The 12,854-nt window shown below is 36.4% G+C and overlaps 1 protein-coding gene across 48 annotated transcripts in view; it reads left to right on the top strand.

The window, feature by feature from the left end:
- Window positions 1-763: 763 nt before the first annotated feature.
- Ptprd (protein tyrosine phosphatase receptor type D) overlaps window positions 764-12,854 on the top strand; it is a 2,128,582-nt gene continuing 2,116,491 nt past the window's right edge. For 9 of the 48 annotated variants that reach the window (XM_078047625.1, XM_040285773.2, XM_040285779.2 and 6 more), the window contains exon 1: window positions 766-1,098. The gene's annotated coding sequence lies outside the window, so the exon portion shown is untranslated. Of the gene's footprint in view, window positions 1,099-12,854 lie in introns of all 48 variants that reach the window. The other 39 variants (XM_040285757.2, XM_040285770.2, XM_040285764.2 and 36 more) reach the window with 10 other exon arrangements.

Genomic DNA, 12,854 nt, shown 5'->3' with positions numbered 1-12,854 from the left:
CAAATAAAATCTCTATCCCTTACCTTTGAAAACCCTCCACCCCTTTTCCCTTGCCGCCTGGCTCGCTCCAAATAAAAACCATAAAATAACCCAAAGCACCCGAACACCTGGAGAAGTGCAACCGGGATCCACACCTGGACAAATCCTCTGTGGCTTTAGTGGTCGGGAATAGCCTGTGCCTGACATGTCCTCCTCTCCCCGCGCGCGGGCCGATTTAACCCAGAGCCCTGGAATCACGCCAAGGTCCCCCCCGGTGGCGGGGTCGGCGGGATCTGTTCCTGGGCAGCTCCGTGGCGGTGGGTGCTCATTCCCCTCCCGCCCCGGCTCGCGCACCCGCACCGACGCCGCCTCACCGGCGGGCGCTCGGAGCATCCCGCGCCGCGTTCTCCCCGCCCCGGCTCCCGCCCGCCTTAGCCGGGCCCGCGCCGCTGGCAGCCATCAAGTGGCTCGTTAAGGAAATGCAGGTGAGTGTGTGCGGCCGAGAGGCTGCAGCTGGAGACGCGGGGTGTGTGCCTGTGTGTGCGAGCGGGAGGCTGGGAGCGAGCGTGAGCGAGTCAGCGGGAGCGGCCGGGAGATGCTCACTGCCTCTGCTCCCCGCCCCGCCGCACCCGGCGGCCCGAGCGCGTGGGGCAGCGCCTCGCCCTGACAGACTCGCCTCCTCCTCACCGTCTCGGCGGCTGCTCCCGGGAGCGGCTGCCCGGCCTCCCCCACCCGCGCTCCCCTCCCAGCCGAGCCCTCCCGCTCCTCCTCCTCAGCCTCCTCCCCTCGCGCGCGGCGCTGACAGCCTGCCTCGCCGGCGAGAGTGCAGGTACTTTGCCTTCAGAATAATTTGCAGGACCCAAGCAAGCTTTGGGAGCGCCCTTTTTCTCTTGTTCCTGCGCCCCCTCCCTCCGGAAAAGAAGATCCCACTTTTGAAACAACCAGAACCCCAAGCACCCCTCTACATCAAACCCTGACGGGCTGCTGTGCATGTGCGATCCCTTTTTGCAGTTTATCCTGGGCCTGTGTGGAATAGAAAGACAATTCTCTATGTGACTGGCAGGAAAGAAAAGAGAAGACTCCTCAGGGTTTCCAAGGAGGAATGGAGCGGCTGCTTTAGTAAGTGAACTGTGCTTCTCTATTTCTTGTCTATAAAGTGAGACATAGGTCTAATGCTTTCTCCCCCCGTGGTATGGACAGTTTGTTCGTTTGACAAGGGAAGAACTTGACTTATATAACTTCAACAGTTTCTATTTGAGAAGTGGTTTGCTAAGCATTTTTTTTTTTGTTGGTTGGTTTGTTTTTTGTTTGAGGAAGAGGACTTGAAGACTTCTGTATGGGCAGCTTACTAGGAACCTGGTTTTTAAACGCTTATTGTTCAAGGGCTATTGAAGCCTGGCTTGTGAAAACCTGGTTGGTTCTAAGATTTAAGGACTGATACCTGGAGAAAGCTGGAGAATTCTAAATCCCACTAGCTCACTTCTCCTGTACCTTCAGTCCTAATCCACCTCAACTTCTATCCTCTTCCCTTGGTTGATCGTTTTTAGCTTTAGTTCTAAAGAGCCTGGCCAGGAGGGGGGGGAAATGGGTCAAAGGAAAGTTAATAAAGATGGTTTGAAAGACCAGATGAAAATCCTGCTGAGATTTCTGCGTGTCTCTAAGGAGATAATATGGGGAGGAAATCCTGGAAGTAGCTTAGTTGGAGAATTTGAATGAACTTAATTTGGAGAGGGAATGTGAAAAAATGCTTTGGAGAAGGCGGGAGCTAAGGTTCTGACTTTGACACAGCAGGTTATAAACTGTGACAGGGGCTCAGCAGCCAGTGACAGGTTTAAGGTGTCTCCCAAGGCTGAATATCTCTGCATCAAAAACTTTTGCAGGCAGTATTCCTCTTGGGGCTAACATCACCATGTCAGTGGCTGCAGCATTTCTGTAAAAAATAAGCAGGACACTCTTTCTTTCTCTTTGGAAGGGTTTCTCTTTCTTTCTCTATGGAAGGGTTAATGGTATCTTAAAAAAGAAAAGAAAAAAGAAAAAGATATGTAGTCTAACATCTGCCAATATTTTGTAATATCTAAATAAAACCTTTCTGTTATGTCAGGAAAAATATAGTTGAGTCAGTTTGTTTTGCACAAGAGGAAGAGAATCAATAACATTTCAGCATTTTTTTCTCTTTATCACTGCCAAATGGATTCTGAATCTAATTCTTCTTGCATTGTTACATATACAGTAGGTACAGTAGGTGTTGCAATTGAGATAAAACAGAACAGATTTTTAACAAATTTAAAGTTCTTTGATACAATAACACTTATTCTGACTAGTGTGTAGTAATGATTAGAAAAAGTTTATCTGTTTTATCTTTTGACTTTCCATTTTTTTTTCTCAGAATAAAACATTTCTTTCTAATAAAAGCAATGCAAAAGTTATAAACCAGACTTAAAATTACAACTACTTACCTCAGAGAATTTGTTTAATAACAAAAGCATATTATTATTAAATGATACCTAAGGGCTTTCTCATAGTTAATTGTTGATAATGGTACAGTGAAAAGATTTTTACCTGTGTATTATCTTAAGTAAGCATATAAAGGCAGCAGTATTTATTGGCCATTGCTTTTAAAAATTATAAAAATGGCTTTAAAAATTGTAAACTACTGTATAATGGTTAAAAATGAAAAGACCTTTTCAATTTATGATTATTCAATGTTGAAAGCTCTAAATATCTTGGGACATAAGTTTTTAGAGTGATGAGATAGGGCAATAGGACAGTTGATGAATTTATTGACATGAAGTTATCATAGATAGAAATCATTTGGGAAAGATATGTCATTATTTCTTCAACATTACTTTATTTCTTATCCAAATGGGGTTTTAAAGAGGTATTACTTCTCTTAGCTGCCATTTCTATTTTTGGTTTAAAAAATGAATTTAAATAATTTAAAATGAAGTGCTTGGTTGATGAAATGTGTATTACACCATATGACCTCTACTCATTTGTGACCTCGGATTTCTGATACAATGTCTGATATTTGAAAAAAATATTGAAAAATAAAGGGAAGATGGTAAATAAGTAGCCAAATTTAAGAGTGGTTCAACATGCTGTTACATATATTTTATAACTCGATATATTTTGCACAGTAGAAAAGACAGGAAGAATTATTCATCCTGTTTGGATTTCTGCAAGCAAGGATTTATAATTAACATTTAAACTAAGGTGACACACATTCTGTCCCTGTAAAAATTATGTCATAATTGTAAGGAAAATAGCCTGAATTAAAGCTGTTTCTAGTAATGCCTACTCAGATAGTTGATCATTGTCTTCATAATGACAGAGAAAAAAGTCAAACCTTGATGGGGTGAATAAATTCTTAGCATTTTGACCACTAGCTTTCCATGTTATACAGAAGGAGTTGCAACTTTAAAGTTGAAAGAAGAAAGTTGCTAGTGTCAGCAGTAATGTGTTTTATTATGCAATTGTTCTTGTTATTCAGATCAGATAATGGCCCGATGAAATACATAAGCAGTCTGCAGGGAATGAATGATTAATTCCTCTAACGTGTGCTTACTAAAGGAGTTCTTACTAATAAAGTGCTGTGTACCTGCATTTGCTTAGAGTTGCAATTGGTGAAGGCAAATAGACTTTTCTTTTCCTTTAATATTAACATAGAATTTACAAGTCTACTTCTGTAACTATAGCAACATTAAGATGATTTTTGTGGACCACATGGTCTTACATTTTATGGAGCTCTAAATATGATAATGGTTTACTTAGACTTAATATAGAAAGTAAAACAATGTTAATTAGATATGTCATTGGAAGGTTGGACTATTAATAAAAATCACCTTTTTTCCTTTCATGAAATAACAGTATATCTTTCCTACGTAATACTAGTGGAATGCATGGAGACAAACGTATGCAGATATAAGTACAAATGACATTTTTTTCTCTTTAGTGAGGTTAAGTGTAATGGAAAGCTAAACTATTGTTAATTATCAAAGAGTAAGCTAGACACTATATTAAAATTTTAGGGAGTGATAATAGCATTTGTGGGAATCATTGTGGTTACAATTGGTGTAGATTGCTTTGCAGTTAGAAATGTTTCATCAGTGTAACTTTTGATATCTCTACATGTCTAAAACTAGATTATGGAAAAAGATGGTGAATGGACATATTTTATATGGTAATTTGAGAACAGGTGACCTGAAATGCATCTTGCCTATTTGAATTTTACCCAGTTACTTCCCTTTTTTTAGAAATTTCTGAAAATGTGGATGTTCAAAATTGCATAATTAAATGAATGTGTCAATATTTCTATATATCTCAGTCTATTTAGCTATCTCATACTTAATTCATCAATATCTTCTGTAAGATTCCTCTATTGGAGGAGAAACTTTAACTTCAGTAATTATTTCTTTGACACACACCTATGATTAACTTAATAAACTTTGACATTGCAAATGATATGCTATATCTTATCAGTATTTGATAATGCTAATTTAAAAGTTACAGTGAAAATGAGATGAACAGGATTTTGTGCACAGTCGAATGTCTTTTCAGTTTTTTTTATCTCCTATTTTTTAAGTGCAATTTCTTCACAACTGTCAGTTCAATAGATTTTTATTAGATCTTTCAAAAGCATTTTGGCATCAGTAAATAATAATTTCCATTGGTACAAGGAAATGATATGGAGATTAACTGCACTTGAAACACACTTTTCAAACTCTCTTAAAATTATTGAAGAAAGAAAAATGGGTGAAGAATCAAAAAAGAAAAAGAAAAAGAAAATATTTAAAAAATCAGAAAGAAAGAAAGAAAGGAAAAAAAAAGAAGCAGTACCTAGCAGTTGAATAATTATGTGATAATGTATACAAGGATTTAAATTTTGGGTTTTCCTCTCGCTGTTACAATTGGCTGCATGACCCAAGGGATTTAACCTCGATTCAACTATCTATAACTAGGTTTCCTCTTCTGTCAAATAAAGATATTGGCCTAGTAATTTGAGATCTTTCCAATTCCAAAATTTTATGAAAAAAACTAATGTAACACTAATATAATTGGTATTAGCATTTAGCATATTGTCAGATCATACTGTGCCACTGTGAACATCCATATAGAAGTTAGTGGCAAGCATCTTGTTTGAGGAAGGGCTAAAGAAATTGGCCTGAAACTGTTTTTAGCAGTTCTTGGACACTGTTCTTATGTGGATTGAATGCTTATTTTGAGTGACTTTGGAGAAGGAGGCAGAAGATTATGGAAGAAGGGAGGTGGATTAAACTTCCTCTAAACCACCCTTTACTCCTGCCATTGAGAGAATATTACATGACTAAGTATTTTTAGATTTGTGATGGCCTACTCAATAACAGAAGGATGTGAGAGTGTAAAAATAAAAGGAAATACTATTTTCTTTGGTTCTCCTATGTTCTTTTTATTTCTACATGTTATTTTACAATATTACATTTATCACAATATCACAAATATGCACAATTGCATTAGAAACAGTTACTTTAGCCCTTGCACTTTAAAGAGGAAACTGAAGACTCCAAATATGAAAAGATAAAGATGAGTTTCCCATTTTCATAGAGAGGTTTTATATACTAGTGTATCTAAGATTCTTCTTTGGCAAGTAAATAGACAATACTTCACATAGCCATTAATACATAATAAAATAATCCCATTGATGATGTAAGATACAATGTATTTCCTCTAAAAAATTTATAATGGCAAATTTCTAATTATGGAAAATGAACACAGAGAATGAAAATATACAATGTTAATTTTAAATGCATGTTCTTAAAGAAAACGAAGAATTCATTCTTCAATAGAATTCATATTATATAATTGATGAAATTGGAACTTCTTTTCCCCTCTAGGAAAATCAATATAGCTATTCCTTTACTTTCTGTGATATAAGTATTTGGATCATAGCAAGTAGATCTATGTCTCCATAAAATGTGTACTTTAAATAACTGGAGCCTGGGATAGCAGGCTTTACTTTATTTTTAAACTTGCAAAATATAGGTGATGTCATAAATTAATTATAGAGACTTGATTTGATTTTGATTTTGTAGGTTCAAATGTATGCTTGTATGAAGATATGTATAGTTAAACACATCAGTTCAAGATGGAACTTTGTAAAAATGGTGTGCTCAAAATTTTAGGAATAGAAGTTCAACAATATACCATTTTACTGAGGTCTTGTCTGTAGTAAGTTTATATATTTTCTCTATACCTTATTGTAATAGTTAAATATTTTAAAAATTTGTGATAATGATAATACAGAAATTTTTATCTCTAGATTCCAATATACATTTACTTACATTATATGGTAAAAAATGGAAAGAACGAATTCATAGCTGGTTATATTTATATCTAATTTGAGATTAATGATGGCTTAAATGAAATGTATATAATTTAAATTGGAGTGCCTTGTATGACTTATTGCCTATGGGATACTGATTTATTCTGTAAGGAATAACAGAACTATTATAATTAAAGTTAGAATTAGTAAACTTTTAAAATAATTATTTTTACATATGCAAATATTTAAGTCTACTAATGCATTCATTGTATTGGAATCACTGTGAATTATAATTGTTAAAAACTATCTGAAGTTCCATTTTAGTATATAGTTTGTATTAAAAGGGAACCCTTCAGCAACTACTTGAACAAAGAATAAAGCCACGTGAGTACTTTGTGCACATCCTCCTTTTTACTACTAAATGCACATATGCATCCTTGGATTTATGTCAGGAGAATAGTTCGATTTCCTTTTTTGTTTTGATGATTGGCCTAGAACTTTATATCTTTTCACCACCCACCTACACACAAACACATACACACAAATCACCTAAACCTATAATCCACCTTCACTTCCAGGAAAGGTTAATTTAGTGTACAAAACCAACAACAAAAAAGGAGAGCAGTGGAGTACTCCTGTTTCTCAACCTGAAGTAGACTTTTCCATGTATCCAATATCTTTATTTAGGATGCAGGAAAAGCACTCTTGTGCTGACAATCCTGGGAAATTGTCCCATTATAGTGACCCAGACACATGATAATCAAGGTCAGAAATTCTACTTGGGGATGGTGTGAAGGATGGAGAGGGGCAAGAAGAGAATGTTAACTTCACCCTAGATTTAATATTCTTTCATTTAAATTCTTCCCACAGATGTCTTTCAAAATCAGAGATTGCTCTTCTAACCTTGTACTGAGTGTTCATTAGATTAACAAGGAAGTCTGGCTCACGCCTTCATTGTGCCACTTTTCCAATTCTTGCCATTGTTGCTATGTATCCACCTGGAACTATAGAAAAGAAGACTTTAACACTTAATAATCTATATAAATTCTTCTTGAATTTTTCCACAGAAATCATGGACAGGACAATAATTCAGATAACATCGCTCCATTTTGCCCTTATACTAGAAATTATCCCCTCTTTTATCTCTCAACTTATATATGTTGTCAAGTCAGAATCACTAATAAGGACTATACAATTTATGACACATAGAAACATAATTTGGGCCCTAAATATTGATTGGGTCTCCTAGGTGCCAAGGAGTACTGAGTAAAACACTCATATTCTAACACTATTTAACTATCCCACTTATGACCATTCTATGGTTTTAGGAAATTTTATGATATGTTTTCATATCATTGAGAATTTTTTTATTTGATAGGGAAGATGGAATATCCCTAAATTGTCACTCCTTTAGATCATGGGAGTATTTCTAGGTACACTTCCTCCTTTACCTTTTTTCCCCTCTGATTCACTACATCTTACATCAGAAGTATTTCCTCTGGAAGCCGAGAGGAATCCATGTTGCTGATTTAGCAGTTGCAGGCTCTGTTATCTTTCCCTGAGTTTTGTTGGCATCCTTCATCATCTTTGAGGATGGATTATTTCAGAGTCAATTCCTCATGCATGTCCCACTCTCCAAAATTCCAGAGAAGCAGTAACGCATAGTACACATTCATGGTTCTATCTTCATATTGACAAGGTATAGAAAATAATAATAAATCTCCAGACTACTGTAGCCATTTAAAATCTACCTACTTGGGCTGGGGATGTGGCTCAAGCGGTAGTGCGCTAGCCTGGCATGCATGCGGCCCGGGTTCGATCCTCAGCACCACATACAAACAACAATGTTGTGTCCACCGAAAACTAAAAAATAAATATTAAAAAATTCTCTCTCTCTCTCTCTCTCTCTCTCTCTCTCTCTCTCTCTCTGTCTCTCTTTACAAAAAGAAATCTACCTACTAAACCCTGTATTTCCAATTTCACAGAATACAAGTGACAGTTGAGACTCATGCAATTGTTTTCAGCTCTCATAAAAGCACCATAGCAGAAGTGCTTTCTTTTTCTCAGGAAAGAGAACAGGCAAAATGAAAGAAATTGTGTATATTTTGAGGTGAGCATGTGACATGTGATAAGGGGACATATACTATGTACTTTGAATCAAACTGCCAAAAAGGAAGGAAAAAGGACAATTTAAATTTAGAGTGATACTGGGGTTGTTAAATATCTTTGAAGTTAATAAATTACCCTTATTTCACTTCTTAATTTCTCTTTTTAAATTTTTTATTTGTTTTAATTAGTGATTCATGGCAGTAAAATATATTTCTGCACTTTGATATATCATACAAAGATGGGATATAATTTCTCATTTTTCTGAGTGTACATGTTGCAGAATCATATTGGTCATGTAGTCACATATATACATACAGTAATAATGTCTATTTCATTCTACTATCTTTCCTATCTTCACATCCCCTCCACCCCCCTCCCCTCCCATCACTTCTCTCTTCCTAATCTAAGGTAACACTATTCTTCCCTAGTGTCTCCTGCCTTATTGTGAATTAGCATCCCCATTTAGAGAAAACAGTCTGCCTTTGGTTTTGTGGGATTGGCTTATTTCGCTTAGCATGATATTCTCCAACTTCAACCATTTACTGGCAAATGCCATAATAGAAACATTTCTGACTAAATTTGAAAGAGTTTCATTTCCCTTTTATTCTACCTAAAAGCCCTTATTAAAGATGCATTGAAATTATTACCCATCTAAAACTGCTCAATAAGTATGTTGAAAACCAGAGCCCAGATGATAGATTGTTTCACCCTCAAAAGTTTTTTTGCGTGTTTTTTTTTTTTTTTTAGTATTTCTGAACTTTGAACCTGAATCATTATGTGCTAATATAGGGGAAATATTTTTCTATTGTTATTTCACATTGTATAGTGTGAAATATAATTAATTATATAATTATAATTAATATTTATATATTGTACTTACTTCAAGAGACCATTGCTTGTAATTGTAATGTGTGAGGATGTCTGGTGGCTGATTCTCTGAATGGATGTGTTCATTCTGTGTTGTACGTGTTCTCCATTTGTTTTATCTTCGGAAACGCATGTGGTTAGTTCTGCAAGGCATGGCTTAGCCTCATCGTTTATGTGTGTGTGGTGGGAAACAACAGAGCTTTCTTGTGGTAGATTTGTGTGCTTGCAAGGACTGGATTTAGTACTTTGTTCTCTGATTTCTGTGCCCCACAGGATGGTATTCCTTCCTTTCTAATTTTTTCAGTGGCTCAAATCCTTCCTTCTCTGGGGCACCCCTCCCACTTTATAAACCTGCCAGCATTTAATAACACACATTACATGTTTCCTAAGCTAAACCAATACTTACTTGTTTTTCAAAGTAGATGTCAGTGCTCCTTAAGAGATCTAATTTTATCATCTATGAAGATATGGCTAGCTGTCTTCGGAGCAAGGAATTTTAAGCAACATCCAAGAACGTTTGCTGAACCTGGACATCTTCCTTTTCTCATTTTTCAACAGTCCTATCTCTTCTGATTTCTATTTCTGGTGCAAAGTTCCCTTTACTGCCCATTTTCTTTGACCTTAGTGGGAACCTGGTGCTTCAGACACACAGAGATAACTTTGTTGGTCTTAGGAGACCATGAAAGTGTAGTTGTTAAGATTTGAGAATAGATTATAGTCTTGGCTATATTATAGAATTTTCTTTCTTCTCTAGTTTTTCTCATCCATATAATAGTCCACATTTCATGAATAGTACATCACTACTTCAGAGGGAAGAAATTATAACTTCCCCCTCTAATCATGAATGACTTTCAGGATCATTTATAAACTTATTTTCTTCTTGGGTTCTTGAAATTTTGTTTTTGATCCCATAATACCTTTTCATGACTTCTAGAAAAGTTTCCAGATAGAAGGAGATAATAATAGCTAACATTTATTGCTTCCTTAATATATTGCATCATCATTTTAAGTGCTTTATGTGCATTAATTAATTTTTCTCCACAAGAATTTGGTATCATCATTATGTTTATTTTACAGATGAGGAAACTAAAGTATACAGAGGCCAAATAACTTGCCCAAAGTAGCATAGCAAGTTAAGCACCTGGGTATTCTGCCTACACATCCCACATTTTAAACCAGATTGTTATGTTGACATTGTGACACAAAATAATTTCCAAGAATTGTAACGTGTTTTCCCAGATGTACAACAAAGTCCATAAGAGAAATGGCACAATTATATAGATTCTTTATATCAAAAGTAGAAAAAGAAGGGGATGCAGATGCACTTTTATAATTCAATTTCTTTGAAATGAAGCAAATACATGTTATTATGAATACATGATCAGATATATGAAAGCAGAAGGACAGATGTTGTAAAAATCCTGCTCAAGGTGATAAAGAAACAGTAGGTAAATCACACCAAGGCAAACTAGCTCTAGAATCCATATCCAAAATTTGAGTGGATAAATATGGTGTAAATGTTTTTAAGTATATTCCTTTACTTCCTTTGGAATTTCTAATTCTGCAGGAATAGAACCTCTTGTATTCTCTGCTTTTCTCTGTAGTGGCCTTCCAAGCTCCCTGAGCTCAGATTCTTGTCCATGCCCAAATTGATGAAGGTAGTTCTCACCACTTAGTTCTCTGTAGCCCTGTGGCCACAGATTTTATGCTGCATTAGCTCCTTAAACACCTTGTTACCCTTAGTGACTGGCAACCAAAAGCCAGTATTTGAGAACTAAGAGTTTTGAGTCAGTTCACCCTACATAAGAGAGGTGACAGAATAGAATTACAAAGGCAAGGAAAATGAACTGCTGAAGCAGTATGGGGTGAAGTTTAGGGTCACAGTGTTTCCTCTGCCAGTGACTATGCTTCAGAGTATTTTAATGTGCATTCCCCACATGATAATGAAATGTGACTGTCATTATTAGCTGATGCAATATATATATATATATATATATATATATAAAACAATGCTGGACACAAACAATAGAGAAATATGTACAAAGAGGAAAGCCAAATACTGGTTCTATAAGAGTTGTTTTAAATATAATTACTGTGTAAACTGCTTACTCCTTATGCTTTGTTACCATATATTCTGTTTATAGCACCGTATTGCATTGGATTGAATTTTTGTAGGTTTTACTTCATTGCAATAACTAACTATTTTTTATTTTCTTCTCTCATGTTGATCACTGTTCTTGTATGGTTTCTTACTTGACCTCAAAATAGAATATGAGTTTCAACAAAATTTATAGCTTAATATTTAGATTATATGGATGGGAAAGTTAAACTACTATCTTCAGACTAATCAATTTAGAAAGTTGAATAAAAATTATCTTCAGTTAGCCAGGCACATTGGTGCATGCCTACAATCCCAGCAGCTCAGGAGCCTGAGATAGGACTATCACGAGTTTAACTCCAGCCTCAGCAAAAGCGAGGCACTAAGCAACTCAGTGAGATGCTGTCTCTAAATAAAATTAAAAATAGGGCTGGGGATGTGGATCAATACTCAATGGTTGAGTATCCCTGAGTTGAATCCCCAGTATCCTCCCAAAATTATCTTCAACAAACATTGGATTTCTAGTACCTGAGACATGTGCATGCATATGGGTGGAAATTTTGGTGCCTTAATATTTAAAGGACAAAAGAAATATCAAGGATGTTTCATACAGTATAGCTATTGTGAATTGTGCTGCTATGAACATCGATGTAGCAGTATCTCTATAGTACGCTCTTTTAAGATCTTTAGGGAATAGTCCAAGAAGGAGAATAGCTGGGTCAAATGGTGGTTCCATTCCCAGCTTTCCCAAGAATCTCCACACTGCTTTCCAAATTGGCTGCACCAATTGGCAGTCCCCCCAGCAATGTACAAGTGTACCCTTTCCCCCACATCCTCGCCAGCACTTGTTGTTGTTTGACTTCATAATGGCTGCCAATCTTACTGGAGTGAGATGGTATCTTAGGGTGGTTTTGATTTGCATTTCTCTGACTGCTAGAGATGGTGAGCATTTTTTCATGTACTTGTTGATTGATTGTATGTCCTCCTCTGAGCAGTGTCCGTTCAGGTCCTTGGCCCATTTGTTGATTGGGTTATTTGTTTTCTTATTGTTTAATTTTTTGAGTTCTTTGTATACTCTGGATATTAGGGCTCTATCTGAAGTGTGAGGAGTAAAAATTTGTTCCCAGGATGTAGGCTCCTATTTACCTCTCTTATTGTTTCTCTTGCTGAGAAAAATCTTTTAGTTTGAGTAAGTATGTTTGTTGATTCTTGTGCTAGACTATGGAACCAACCTAGATGCCCTTCAATAGATGAATGGATAAAAAAATGTGGCATTTATACACAATGGGGTATTACTCAGCACTAAAAAATGACAAAATCATGGCATTTGCAGGGAAATGGATGGCATTAGAGCAGATTATGCTAAGTAAAGCCAGCCAATCCCTAAAAAAACAGATGCCAAATGTCTTCTTTATATAAGGAGGGCAACTAAGAACAGAGCAGGGAGGAAGAGCATGAGAAGAAAATCATCATTAAACAGGGATGAGAAGAGGGAGGGAAAGG

This window comes from Ictidomys tridecemlineatus, chromosome 4 (assembly GCF_052094955.1).
Source record: "Ictidomys tridecemlineatus isolate mIctTri1 chromosome 4, mIctTri1.hap1, whole genome shotgun sequence".
Classification (NCBI taxonomy): Eukaryota; Metazoa; Chordata; class Mammalia; order Rodentia; family Sciuridae; genus Ictidomys; species Ictidomys tridecemlineatus.
This window is presented reverse-complemented; position numbering and strand designations above follow the sequence as displayed.